Below are 13449 nucleotides of genomic sequence, written 5' to 3' on the forward strand. Positions count from 1 at the left end.
AGATAAATACGTAAATGAATGAATGAGTGAATGAATAAATGAAAAAATATTTAGGCTTCTTTGTAGAAGATAGGTTGGAAGGGAGAGAAGCTGAAAGACTAAGTATAGTTCAGGCAAAGATGAAGAGAAATTATATTAGAACAGTGGTTCTGTAAGTGGGCCAAAAGTGAAATATGCTGTGATAAAAAATTTTAAGGACTTGGCAACTAAGTTAAAGTAGAGTGAGAGAGAGAGAAACTGAAGCATCAATGGTGGCTTGAGATTGTAAAACATGATGACTAGAAATAAGACAGGAACTTTTCTGGATGGACATAATTTTTCTTGGAGATTATAAGTTCTGTTTCTTTATTAATTTTGAGGTGCCAATCATACATGTAAGTGGAAATGTTCAGTGCAATAGTAGTAATATGAATCTGAAGTTCAAATAAGATATTAGAGATATATTTAAAGATTTCATATTCATATTCATAGATAATGATTAAACTAATTGGTAAATTTCAAATTGTGACTAGTAGGCATGTCAAAAAGTTTGTATATAAAAAAGTAAAAATACTGCTGTGCACTAGTGAGCACTCAGTTGAAATCAAGTAACAAGAGGATGCATGATTTCAGTATTTAGCTTATATAAGCAAGAGGGGAGAAATCAAATGGATTGTCAAGATTGCCTAAAAACAGGAAAAGAGTGTAATCCAGGTGATAGCATATAATTTATAGATAGTCAGATCTGGGAAAGGCAAAAGAGATTTAAGAACCTCTGGATAACAGCAAGTACTACCTCTAGAGTTAGTCTTGGTTCTTCATTTTAGTGAAAATTGTTAGCAAGAGGCATGTGTGTTTCTGTGTAAGTATGTACGCAAATGACAGCAATTGTATGTTTGTCTTCCACATGTAACATCTAGATTGTATGGTGATCATTGAGATCACAACATAGCTGTTGAACTGGGAAAATGGAGTTAAGTAAAGGGATTAGAAGTAATAGTAAAAGAATACGTATCAGAATATGATATAGAAGTAGAGATAAATGGATAGAAGATTTTGATTAAGAATTTCCAAACACTAAATGCGGATATGGCATATTTAGAGATAAATAATTCAATCAATACTCATCTGACTATTCTTAAAATTACTATATAGAACCTGTGTATTGAAGAAATTGATGGACAGGAAGCCAATTATTTTTTTTTGAGAGGGCATTGATAGATATAGAATAATCCTTATACATGATGCAAGAGTTTGGGATCAAAAGGAAGATTATGAGATAGGTAATTATCTTCTAGAGAAAATTACTAGAGTGTTTGCACTGGTATAAGAACAAAGTTATAGAGATGAATGAAGTGAACCACAAAGGCAGATAAGATGCTAAGTAATGGTAGAAAATACATGATCTGAAAGTAACAAAGTAAATGTCAATTCTTCCTCCTAGTTTGAAGCATCAGGGATATAAAAGAAGCCACATTAAATCCTGTGATTCAGTATCACCTGTCATGAGCCAAGATTCAATTAGTGTCAGAAGATGAAAAGACTGTGGAGTAAAGAAATCAAGAAAGCATTAAGCTTAAATATAAAACCAAGTCAGAATTTTCAGTTATCATCAGAGGACAATAAATTTGCAAAAACATATCACCAGAAGGTCAGATAACAGACACTAGTGCTTGTTAAAGGAACTCAATAAATTGTCTTGAAGACATTCCACATTTGTAAAGATAATACCAATACTGCTGAATCCATAGACTTCTTCACTTAGATGGGCACACGTTCACACACACACACACATTCATACACTATAATTCATAAGGAAGTGCTGAATTGAATGTAATAAAGTGGTAAAAATATACTTCAGTATGAGTGTGTGTGTGTGTGTGTGAGAGAGAGAGAGAGAGAGAGAGAGAGAGAAAGAGAGAGAGAGAGAGAAAAAGAGAGAGAGAGAGAGAGAGAGAGAGAGAGAGAGAGAGAGAAAGAGAGAGAGAGAGAGAAAGTGACTTGCATTTTTGGGCCAAGTTTCATTGAGGGGTAAGAAATAAGCTGTTGTTTATAGGAGTGATAGATTTTAGATAGCTGGAGATGAAAGACAAGGGCACAAAAGACAAAGGACCAATCAGGTGGAAGGGAATTCTGTTGCTTTGATGTTCAGCAGCCTTTTTCTCTCTCCAGGCTGCTGTCTAATTAATTGCCTGTAAATTACTCACTTATTCTTTGATAGGTGCAAATGTGTTTTCACACTCTTTCTAAAGCATATTTGATAGCTAGTTTTCTTTTATGGGAGGCTGAGAACTTTGCACATAATTGAAAAAGAAACTCTGCTAGACATTTCATTCTAATATTTACACACAGAGAGGGAACATATCCTTGCCTAGAAAGACAAGTAATTATAACCCATTTATTATACATTTCAGCTCAGTAAGAATTCCCTGAGTAAAGCATATAGAAGTCATGTTGGAACTTAGCAGTTTGTATGTGAAGTTAAATGCTTAACAATGAAAACTTGGGGAGCATATTTAATGCCAAATTTCTCAATAAATTTGACATACTACTTCCCTTTCCCTCTCTAGGTTATATAGGAACAGCGGCTTGAACACAGCTGAGTAAACATGATCAGCAGGTGTTCTGGGGCTACAAGATCATCTAATACAGTGTGTAACATTTGCTTAGAAATGCTGTATTAATTATTCTATAGTAGCATATCAGTGAGAAATAGAGAAACACTTTCTTCAGCAACTCTTGTTAATGGTCTGTCAGTGTTTTCATTAGAAAACCTCTTCACAAGTTTATTACTTGGCTCCAAGCGTAGGATCTAGGCTACAATTTGGCATTCAATAATTCAATACAGGAGGATTTTTCTTTTGTTTGTTTTAAATAATGGGTAAGCAAATATGCCATTAAGGCATTTTACATTTATCAATCTGTAGTACTAAATATTGCAATTCCATAATATGAATGAATTTTCAACTTTATTTTTCTTAATAGCAAAATATTTCATCTTCCCTTTTAGTCTTTTGAATTATATGCTTAATATCTTTCTTTTATTCTTTATATGCAAATATCTGTATCTGTATGTTTATCACTATATGTAGATCTATATCAATATTATATGTACATATATGCATATCAACGTGTATATATGTATTTGTGTGTGTGTGTGTGTGTGTGTGTGTGGGTGTACTTTTATGGTGTATTCAGTGAATACTATCATCTCTGATGTGAGGATTGCTGAGCCCTTTTAACAGCTGTTCATCTACCATTGGCATCTAGCTTCATCCATTTTCCACCTGTGGCTCCAAGAAACTGAAGCATGAGGAACAGCCATATTCTAATAAAAATGATCTTAACAGACAAGCTACATCAAGGTACAAGTAACATACGGATCTCAAACCTGCTGGTGAGTTGAGAGATGTCTACCCAAGTATGTAAAGACTTCCCCTAATGGAAAGAGAAGATTAGAACGATTTATTCCATACAGTGTGAAGGTGACTGAAGCAGATGCTCTGGAGGATTTAGAGCTTGGACAGACTTGAAAAACACCATCATCATTCTAATTCATTGCCAGTCATTCTGATTTTTTTCTTGCCATTCAAATTTGATTACTCTTGAAGAGAGGGAGACTTATGACTTTGTACAACTTTGCTTTACTTAAGCACAATTTGTGTACAAATCAAAACATCACAAATCAAGAAAGTCATTTTCCTTTTTGAAATGAAAGATAAACAGCATTATATATGATTTACATACATCAATGAGCTTGTATACATATATGCATTTACACATACATGAAGAGAACCATCTGCATCCAAAAAGAGGACTGTGGGAACTGAATATGAATCACAACATAGTACTTTCCTTTTTTATTGCTCTTTGCTTCCTTTTTGTTTTCTTTCATATTTTTTTCCTTTTAGATATGATTTCTGTTTTGCAGCAAGATAAATGTGGAAATATGTATAAAATATGTATAGAAAAAACAGAAATAAATAAAATATAAACAAAAATAAAGTGCTTCCTTAGGGAGATCTAAAGATATCGAAGTGTTTATGATATATATATATGTATATATATATGTATACAGCATATATAACTAATATATACATATGTATGTGTATATTTGTGTGGGGAGAGACAGAGACAGAGACAGAGGCAGAGTCCAAGAGAGGACAGAGACCAAGATAGAGAAAAAGAGAGAGAGTAAGGGAGGGGCAGGAAGAAGAGTGAGGTGTTTTTTTTTTTTTTTTGTTTGTTTGTTTGTTTCTTTTTCTAGAACCAATGATGTACTTCTGCAAAATTATTCTGATTTTTCACAATCCTTATAATCAATAGCTTGGACTTCTAAAAAGAGATTTGAATCTAAGTCTAGAAATAATTTAACTTCTCCAGATTGAGTGGAGAATGGACTGTGGAGTCAGGAAGATCTATTTAGGCATGAACTAAACATTGAAGGGGGTAGGATTAGAATAAGGAAGTGGCAAGTGAAAATGGAAATGAAATCATGAGCATGTATGCTCAGTAGCTATTACAAAGAAAGAATTCTTAAGCATCTTAATTCAGATAAAAGAGAGAGAGATAAATGGCAACTCCATGTTGATTTTTCTGAAGGACTAGAAAAATGTTGGACCTATTGAGAGAAATAGGGAAATTTTGAGAAGGATCTGATTTTGGAGGAAAAGAACTAATCAGTTTATTTTCTCGAGCCATCAGTGTCTTTGCCTCTTTAAATGTTCAAATTAAAAAAAAAACACAACATTTACATTATGCATGCTATATTATAAAATATAAGCATATATTCAATATGGATTCTTACATATTAAGGAGAAAATCACTGTCAGGATAAAATTGTTAGTGCTGTTTAATACAGTCTATAGATTCAAGTACATATACCAATTAGAGAACAGATAACACATTCATAATATATTCATTATAGCTAAATTCTGGAATATTGATTTACAGAATAGAGAACAAGGAACTTGTAAAATGTATTTCTGTTTACATTTGTTTCAGTAAAACTGACAGTTTAAGTGTTCTACTTTGAAAGAAAACCTTTACTAAATGGAAATGATCTGGTTTCCATAATATATTTGACATTTTACAAGATTCAAATTTCACACTAAGACAAAATGTTCATAAAAGTTCAACTTGCAATTCAAGAATACACCTTATACACCTTAAATAAATCAAGAAGAGAATGCCCAACTGCCAGTAATAATATCAGTAAACTCATTAGAAGAGTAACAGAGGATAGAGGAGTGACAATTATGAATTGAATTAATAGAAGTGGAAAAAATATTGTTTTTTTCTATTTTTCCTTGGGATAATTCTACATAGAGTAGACTCCAGCAATCAGGCTTTTAAACCAAGTGAAATACTTTAATGTATTTATGTATTTTTTTATAAACCTCTAAGTCTTTGAGCAAGGAAATATACTTCTGGATATAGAATAAAGGTCTATTTTAACAGTCTAATATGCTGAGAGCACTGACAACAACCTAAGAAATACCACATTAACATTTAGCTTAAGAGCACATTTGGTTCCCTCACTTTTGATATTTTCTACATTTTCTTTTATCCATTGACTTATCTCCTCAGAAACACCGTATGTCTAAATATATATTATAACAATTTGAAAGTTTAACTAAAATGTAAATTAAAAGTATTTATTTTTTTATTTAGAGTTTAAAACGTTTGAGGGCAAATTGAATATTTTCTCTTTTATTCTTAAATATTCTTTATTTCTTGTAGCTTTATTTTCTCTTTGAAGATTTCTTTGAAGATTGTATAAACATACTGGAGTTAAAAGGACTAAAGAGGAAGATAGTTTCACCACCTATCTTGCATGAGTTTCGTTTTCTATTGCTCAGCCAGTGCCTATATCCAACACTATCTATAGTGTTATATATATATATAGCCTATATAGATATAGGCTAATGACAATGGCTATTGTTGAGTCCTACAAAGTGAATTTAGATGAGTAAAGGGTGGTAGTGATGAGGAAAAGAAAAAGAGGAAATCTTCCATCAGATTCATTTCAGCCTCATGCATACAATATCTAGTGATGGCTACTTCATTCTCCTCTTTGCTATATATTTGTAAATAATAGCATTAGACAGATTAATAAAACAATTACAACAATGTATTAAATTTTCTGTTTGTGCTGATCAAACTTCTAGGCACTACTGACAAAATGTTAAACAAGAAACCATCTGAAAACCATTTTCCCTCTTGGACCTCAAATCACAGATATGCAGATTGTCAAAGTCATTCGATTTGTTGAACATGATCTAATAAGAAGCACAAAGGAAAAAGAAATACTTCCACAAATGATGTTCAGCCAATCTCTGCTCAAAAATATCTAGTGAGGGAGAATCCTCTTTCTGCTGAGATGGCTTATTCAAGAACTCTCTCTATATAGGAACTCTAATAATTAGGTATATTTTTACATTTATTTTAAGCCAGCCTAATCAAAATTTTCATCCATTAATTTTTCTTCTTGTTCTCTGGGCAGAAGAATATTAATGCACTATCTCTTCCTTTTAAGAGGCCTTCAAATTCTTTAAAATAGCTATTATGCCCATCCCATATACTTTTTCATTCAATTCTCCAATAAACGTCCAATTAACACCTTTTTAATGTGAGGATCTATGGTGAATTCTCAGTCGTTTTATATTAAATCTTATTTAAATTTAGATTTATTAACATTTCATCAGTATCACCTGTTTTACTTTAAATACCCATAGGTGGATGATAGTAGGTATGAAATTATAGGATTCACATAATTTTGAGTAGATATTTTTCTAACCCAGAAAATATTTATGTAACTAATCTTTCATTCACCATACCAATACAACAAATATCTTTATTACTTAAATTGATAAAATTTGACATATTTCATTAATATTATTATGTTTATTGATTGTAATACTAATGTTGCTCAAGATCAGGAAGTCTTAGAATTAAAAAAAAACACTTTAATAGCTATATTTTAAAATAATTGGTTTTGAATGAAATTATATATATATGTAAATATATATAATGTGTATAATTTTGTGCATTTAAAAGATTATTGTGAAAATTGATCCACAGACTTCAACAGATTGCCATAGTCTGTAGTGAATCAACTAATTACCCTAGACCTTTGCTTATTCATTTGTAAAATGAAGGTCTGAGTTAGGAGGCCAATGTTTCTCCCAGGTTTACAATTATGATCTTATAAAATAACCCTTATATGTCACACTAAATATAAAATGCTGTGCAATCTTCCTTTCTTATCAAGTGAGAGGTACTTTCAGAAAGTACAAACACTTAGCCAGATTCTAAAGTCAATTTTTTTTTTATTGGCACAAGACTAGGATGAACAGTCCAAAAGATAAATCACATAAGAGATGAAGAAAAATAAAAGGTGAAAATTTCAAATCTTTTAAAAATATTCTCCTCTCCACCAATTCCTGTGTTAAAAATAGATCCACTGCCTAACATAGTACTTGGAACATAGGCAGCATGTAATATTAATATTATGAGTTATTGCTTAATTCAGAGAAAGTTGAGATTGGATAGCCATATATATTTAAACCCTTAATTTTAATTATGTCCTAGCTTATTGTATAAAACATTACATTCAGGATTTTGCAGCATTCATTTGTATCTTGACTCTTATTCCACCAACTGAATATCCATATGGTGATATCAGGGAAGAAGACTATCCAAAATGACAAACATTTAACTTATACTATAGCGTGTAAGGCTAAGTCTACTCTCATTCTACTGAATGGGTTCTTACTGGTGAGAGCACCTGTAAAATTATGATTAAACTTAATCATTATTATCTCAATGGATGCAGAAAAAATATTTCACCAAATACAATACTCATTCCTATTAAAACACTAGAAAGATTAGAAATAAATGACGTTCTCTTCAAAATTATTATTATCTGTCTAAAACCATCAGCAAACATTACATGTAATGGGGATAAGCTAAAAAGGATTTCCAATAAGACCAGTGGTGAAAAAAGGTTGTCCCTTATTATCATTATTATTCAAAATAGTATGAGTAATGTTAGCTTTAAAAATAAAAGAAGAAAAAATTATAGTAGGTTATGAGGAAGCATAATTATCACTCTTTGCAGATGATATGAGTATATATTTAAATAAATCTAAATAATCAAGTAAAATTGTTAGAAATTATTAGCAATTTTATTAAAGTTGCAGGATATAAAAAAATCCCACATAAGTCATCAGCTTTTCTATATGTTACTATCAAAGTCCAGCAGCAAAAGATATAAAGAGAAAGTCCATTTGAATTTTTTTTTAATTGAGTCTACCTGACACTTATCGCACAAATAAAGTCAGATCTAAACAACTGAAAAATATCAAGTACTCATTGGGCTGAGATAATATGATAAACTGTCAATTCTACCTAAATTAATCTGCTTATTCAACACCATACCAAATTGCCAAGAAACTACTTTATATAGAGAAAAAATAATTGCAAAATTCAGCATGAAGAACAAAAAGTCAAGAATTTCAAGGGAACTAATAAGATAATCATGCAAAGGAATGTGACCTAGCTGTACCAGAGCTAAATGTTTTCATAAAGTGGCAGTCATTGAAAACCATTTGGCACTGGCTAAGAAATAGAGTAGTGCATCAGTGAAATAGATTAGGTTCACAAGACATGATTATCCATGACTATAATAATCTAATGTTTAATAAACAATAAAAAATCCAACTTCTGGGATACGAATTCATCATTTAACAAAATTGCTTGGACAACTGGAAAATATTATGGTAGAAACTAGGCATTGACCAACATTTAAGGTCAATAAGGTCAATATTTATGATTCAAAAGTAAATTGTGAGACTATTATCAAATTAGGGGAACAAGTGATAGTCTACCTCTCAGATATGTGTAGAAGGGAGGAATTTGTGGCTAAAGAAGTAGAGAACATTATGATATGACAAATAAACAACACATTAAATTAAATGCAAAATATTTTGCACAAACAAAACCAATAAAGCAAGATTAGAAAAAATGTAAAAAAGGTCAGAAAATATGCAGCCAATATTTCTGACAAGGTCCTTATTTCTAAAGTAAATAGGAAATTGACTCAAATTTATAAGAATGCAAGTCATTCCTTAATTGATAAATGGTCCAAGAATATGAATAGACTATTCTCAGACAGAAAAAATGAAAGTCATTTCTAGTCATATGAAAAAAAATGCTCTAAATCACTATTGATTAGATTAATGCAAATTATGTAAGACATGTCAAACATATTTTATACACAAGAAAAAATGAGAAAATTATATTTTAGTTTGCACACAGGATTCATTAGTCTTTCTCTGTAGACAGATGTAACGTTTTTCATCATGAATCCTTTGGAATAGTTTTGATGCATTATATTGATCCAAGTAACCAAGCTTTACACAATTTTTATTGCTGTTAGTATGCACAATGACTTCACTGTTCTTCTCATATTATTTTGCATCAATTCATATTCCAACATTTGTAATTTATGATACATGCCAATTGCTAAATCAATTATTTGAATATTTCTCTAATTGTTATTGACCAGACCTCTGAAACAAGGATTTTTACAAGGTGTTAAGTCTGTGGAACTGATGAAACAATGTTTATTTAGTTTAGCATGGTGATTAATAGTTCTCTAAATTCAGTATGATTAACTTAATCTTACAACAAATAATGTTTTCCTAGTGATATAATGATTAGTTTATACTCAGTATAAAGCATATAAGCTGGTATATAGAGCTAGAGAAGACAGCAGACTGGAGGTGGGAGTGCAAGCTCTTGGAGCCAAGGAGAAAGAAATTCATTATCATCTTCACCAGTCTTTTAGTGGCTGGCCTAGCCTTCTACATTTTCTTCACTGATACCAAGATGCCAGAAGGCCTTTAAGAAAGCTAACCAGGCCTAGGAAAAGGAGACAAGACTTTGAAAGAGATTATAAAGGATTTAGACTTTAACACCTGGCTATTCTTGTGATAATTACTCTACTGAAAAGAAGGCTGTCCCAAGACTTCCAGAAAATCAAAGGAGAACATTACAAATAATGATTTAGAACATTGATTCATATGACAATAGATAAATGCTTTTTTAGAAATTTACAAATCTCAGGTGTAATTCCATTACATGCAGTAGTGTTACTGTTTATTGCTTCTAAGAGACATGACTTCATTTTTCAGGATGTCTTGTTGTCTTTTTAAAGTGTGATTTCTTGACCAGCAGGATGAATACAGAGAGGCTTGGAGTGACATATATGAACTGATGCTAAGTTAAATGGGCAGAACCAGGAGATCATTATATACTTCAACAACAATACTACATGATGATCAGTTCTGATAGATGTGAACATCCTCAGCAATGAGAGGATCCAAATAGTTCCAATTAATCTGTAAGGAACAGAACCAGCTACCCCCAGAGAAAGAACACTGGGAAATGAGTATGGACCACAATGTTACATTTTCACTCTTTCTGTTATTGTTTGCTTGCATTTTTGTTTTTTTTTTTTCCCTCAGGTTATTTTTACCTTCTTTCTAAATCCGATCTTTCTTAGGCAACAAGATAACTATATAAATATGTATAAACATGTTGTATTTAACATATACTTTAATATATTTAACATTTATGGGACTACCTGCCATCTAGGAGAGGGGTGGAGGGAAGGAGAGGAAAAGTTGAAACAGAGGTTTTGCTAGGGTCATGGTTGAAAATTTACCCATGCATATATTTTGTATATGAAAAACTATAATAAAAAACACATAAAAATAAATAAAAAATTAAAAAATGGAAATAAGTGTGATTTCTAAAAGATCCTGCAAGTATTTTTAGAGATGATCAACCTTTTTGTAATCAGTGGTTAAAATATAGACTTTTGTTACTGGATTATACAATATGTTTAATTAGAACAGGTATCATTTTGACATTTTTGGATTATATACAGTATTATTTCTTTAACACTTTTCATTATGAAGGATAATCCTTTCCTTTTATTGAGTTTTTACTCATATTAGTGTATTTAATGACCACAGGAATTAAAATTTCCAATCTATCCATCTTGGTTAATCTTGAGTGGTTTAGATAATAGTTTATTCAATTGCAATGTTCAGGCTAGCCTTCTGGAGGGCCTTGAGACCAGCCTTGGTCTCAAAAGAATAATAACCATCAGAATAGTTAGGAACAAAGTCAAAGTCGTTATTGCACAGTGTGTGTCTGTCATAATCTGTCCCAGGCTCCTCTGCCAATCTGCCAGTTTGTCAGTCTCCTTTTTTAGTCTTTGTGCACAGTTTAAATACCCTAATACAATTACATCAACTGTAGAATTATTACATCACCGTGCCACATACTAAATATATGTAAACTAGATAACCATTGTATCATCAATTCCTCTGAGTTAATGCCTTGTTTCAAGTATACTTTTCCTAAATTCTGCCCTCCACATCTCCTACTTTCTTTTGTTTTAGAACACAGGTGGTCACACCCTCCCTGACTTCCCAGGAAGGAGAGAATCCCAGAACAGATATTGTTAGCAGGTTTCCTCTGGGTTGAAGGGTCTTACTTGGAACAGGTATACATAAATGCATCAGCATGAGAAGTATTACACAAGCAAGTAGTAATATAACACAGATTAGGAGGGATGTAACAAACAACATAAATCAACATGAGGAATTGTACATGTCCATAAGTCCTAGAGATAGTTCAAAACCAATCTATTGTCCATTACTTCAAGTGTCAGGGAATCCAATGATTCCTGCAGATTTTGAAGTCCCGCAACAGTCTTATCAACAATGTTTGATGTCCATGAGTCAATTGCCATAATTGCCATACTCTTTCAGTGGTGGGCACATTGAGCGATGGAAGTACCCGATGTTTCTTGAGTCTTCTCCTTTGTTTCAAGGGTCCGCTCCATCTCTCTGATGGACAAGGCGAATATAGCTCGTTGGCACCCATCTGATTCCTTCTCCATCTATAGAGTTATAAGCAAACCCTCTCCCCCAAGCAATTAGCCTATCTGGCCCTTTCCATTCCCCACTTTCTGGGTCTCTCCACATTACCTGGTGATTATCTAAAGATAGTGGAGCTGCTCACACTAGATACTGCCCTTCTGGTGGGTTATAAAACTTGTCTGCCAGAGCCAGTGCATCTTTGTCAAAAATCAAGAAGTTAATAGTAGGAAGAGCTAGATTTAGAAGTTTTCTAGGAGCACCTGTGGCTCCCCCCTTTCTTTGTTTTTGGAGGGGTGTCTTGATGTCTCTGTTTCTCCTCTCTACTATTGGCTGTCCTTGAGGATTAAAGGGTATGCCAGTGGTGTGTAAAATTTGATACTGTGCACAAAAGTGTGCAAAATGTTTAGAAGTATATGCAGGCCCATTATCTATTTTTATTGCATGTGGCACACCCATAATTACAAATGCTTGTATAAGGAATTCAGTGACCACTTGGGCTGTCTCTTTTGCTGCTGGTATTGCAAAAGTAAATGCTGAAAAGGTGTCTACTACAACATGGATAAAAGACAGATGACAGAAAGATTTGTAACAGGTCACTGTTGGAATCTTTACAAACTGCTAACTAATTAGAGTTGATCTAATCTTACAAGAAGATGTTTTGGGCAGAACCTGAAACAAGGTACTAAGTAGAACTAATTAATACAAGGCTTGTGTTCACACCTTTACTCATTGGAGTTCACAAGTATGGGAGTTTCACAAAGTAAACTTTGTAACTTTATGAGTTCACACCTCCCTTGAAGCTCTTTGGGCCAGAGAGCACTATGGGAGAAAACCCACAATCCCTCTGTTGAAGGAGCATAAATAGAGCTTCAATGGGCCAGTCAAAGAAGTTTTTCAGAGTGAAGAAGCTACAAGTCGAGATTTCAATGCAAGGCAAGAGAGAATACATTTTCCACTTGGCTGGCTGATCGCAGAAGAGAGTTCAGCTGTATCGGAGAGGAGTTGGTGGCTGGGCTCCTGCACTTCCCCCACTGAGACCAAGCTGGTCTGAAAGACTCACCAGAAAACTAGCCAAGACCCAGTGAAGGAGACAAGAGATTCATTCCATCTCTGTGATGATTGGAGGCAGAAGAAAGCAGAGGCAGAGGCTGAAGGACAAAACCTTTGGATTTGGAGACATCCGGAGGGCTCTAAGCTAAACTGGCTGTATTTTGAGAAGAACAAGAACAGATTCAGATCCATCTGAATTAGATCACAACATTTTGGTGGGGCCAGGGACCCTACTTTCACTGAAGAAGTCTCCAGTGACCAGGAACTGAGTGAGTACAACCTTTTTTGGCTGAAATGGGACAGATCCTAGGTAAAGATTCTCCATCCCCCACCCCAACCCCACAAACCCCAGCCCCACCCAGGAGTGGTGCTATAGAAAGCCTGCTTAAGCTGATAGAAGATCAAGGGCTACTTGTAACTTGGGGACAGGCAGCTAGACTTCTGTCTACATTAAAACACA

The sequence above is a fragment of the Antechinus flavipes genome, chromosome 1, assembly GCF_016432865.1.
Source record: "Antechinus flavipes isolate AdamAnt ecotype Samford, QLD, Australia chromosome 1, AdamAnt_v2, whole genome shotgun sequence".
Classification (NCBI taxonomy): Eukaryota; Metazoa; Chordata; class Mammalia; order Dasyuromorphia; family Dasyuridae; genus Antechinus; species Antechinus flavipes.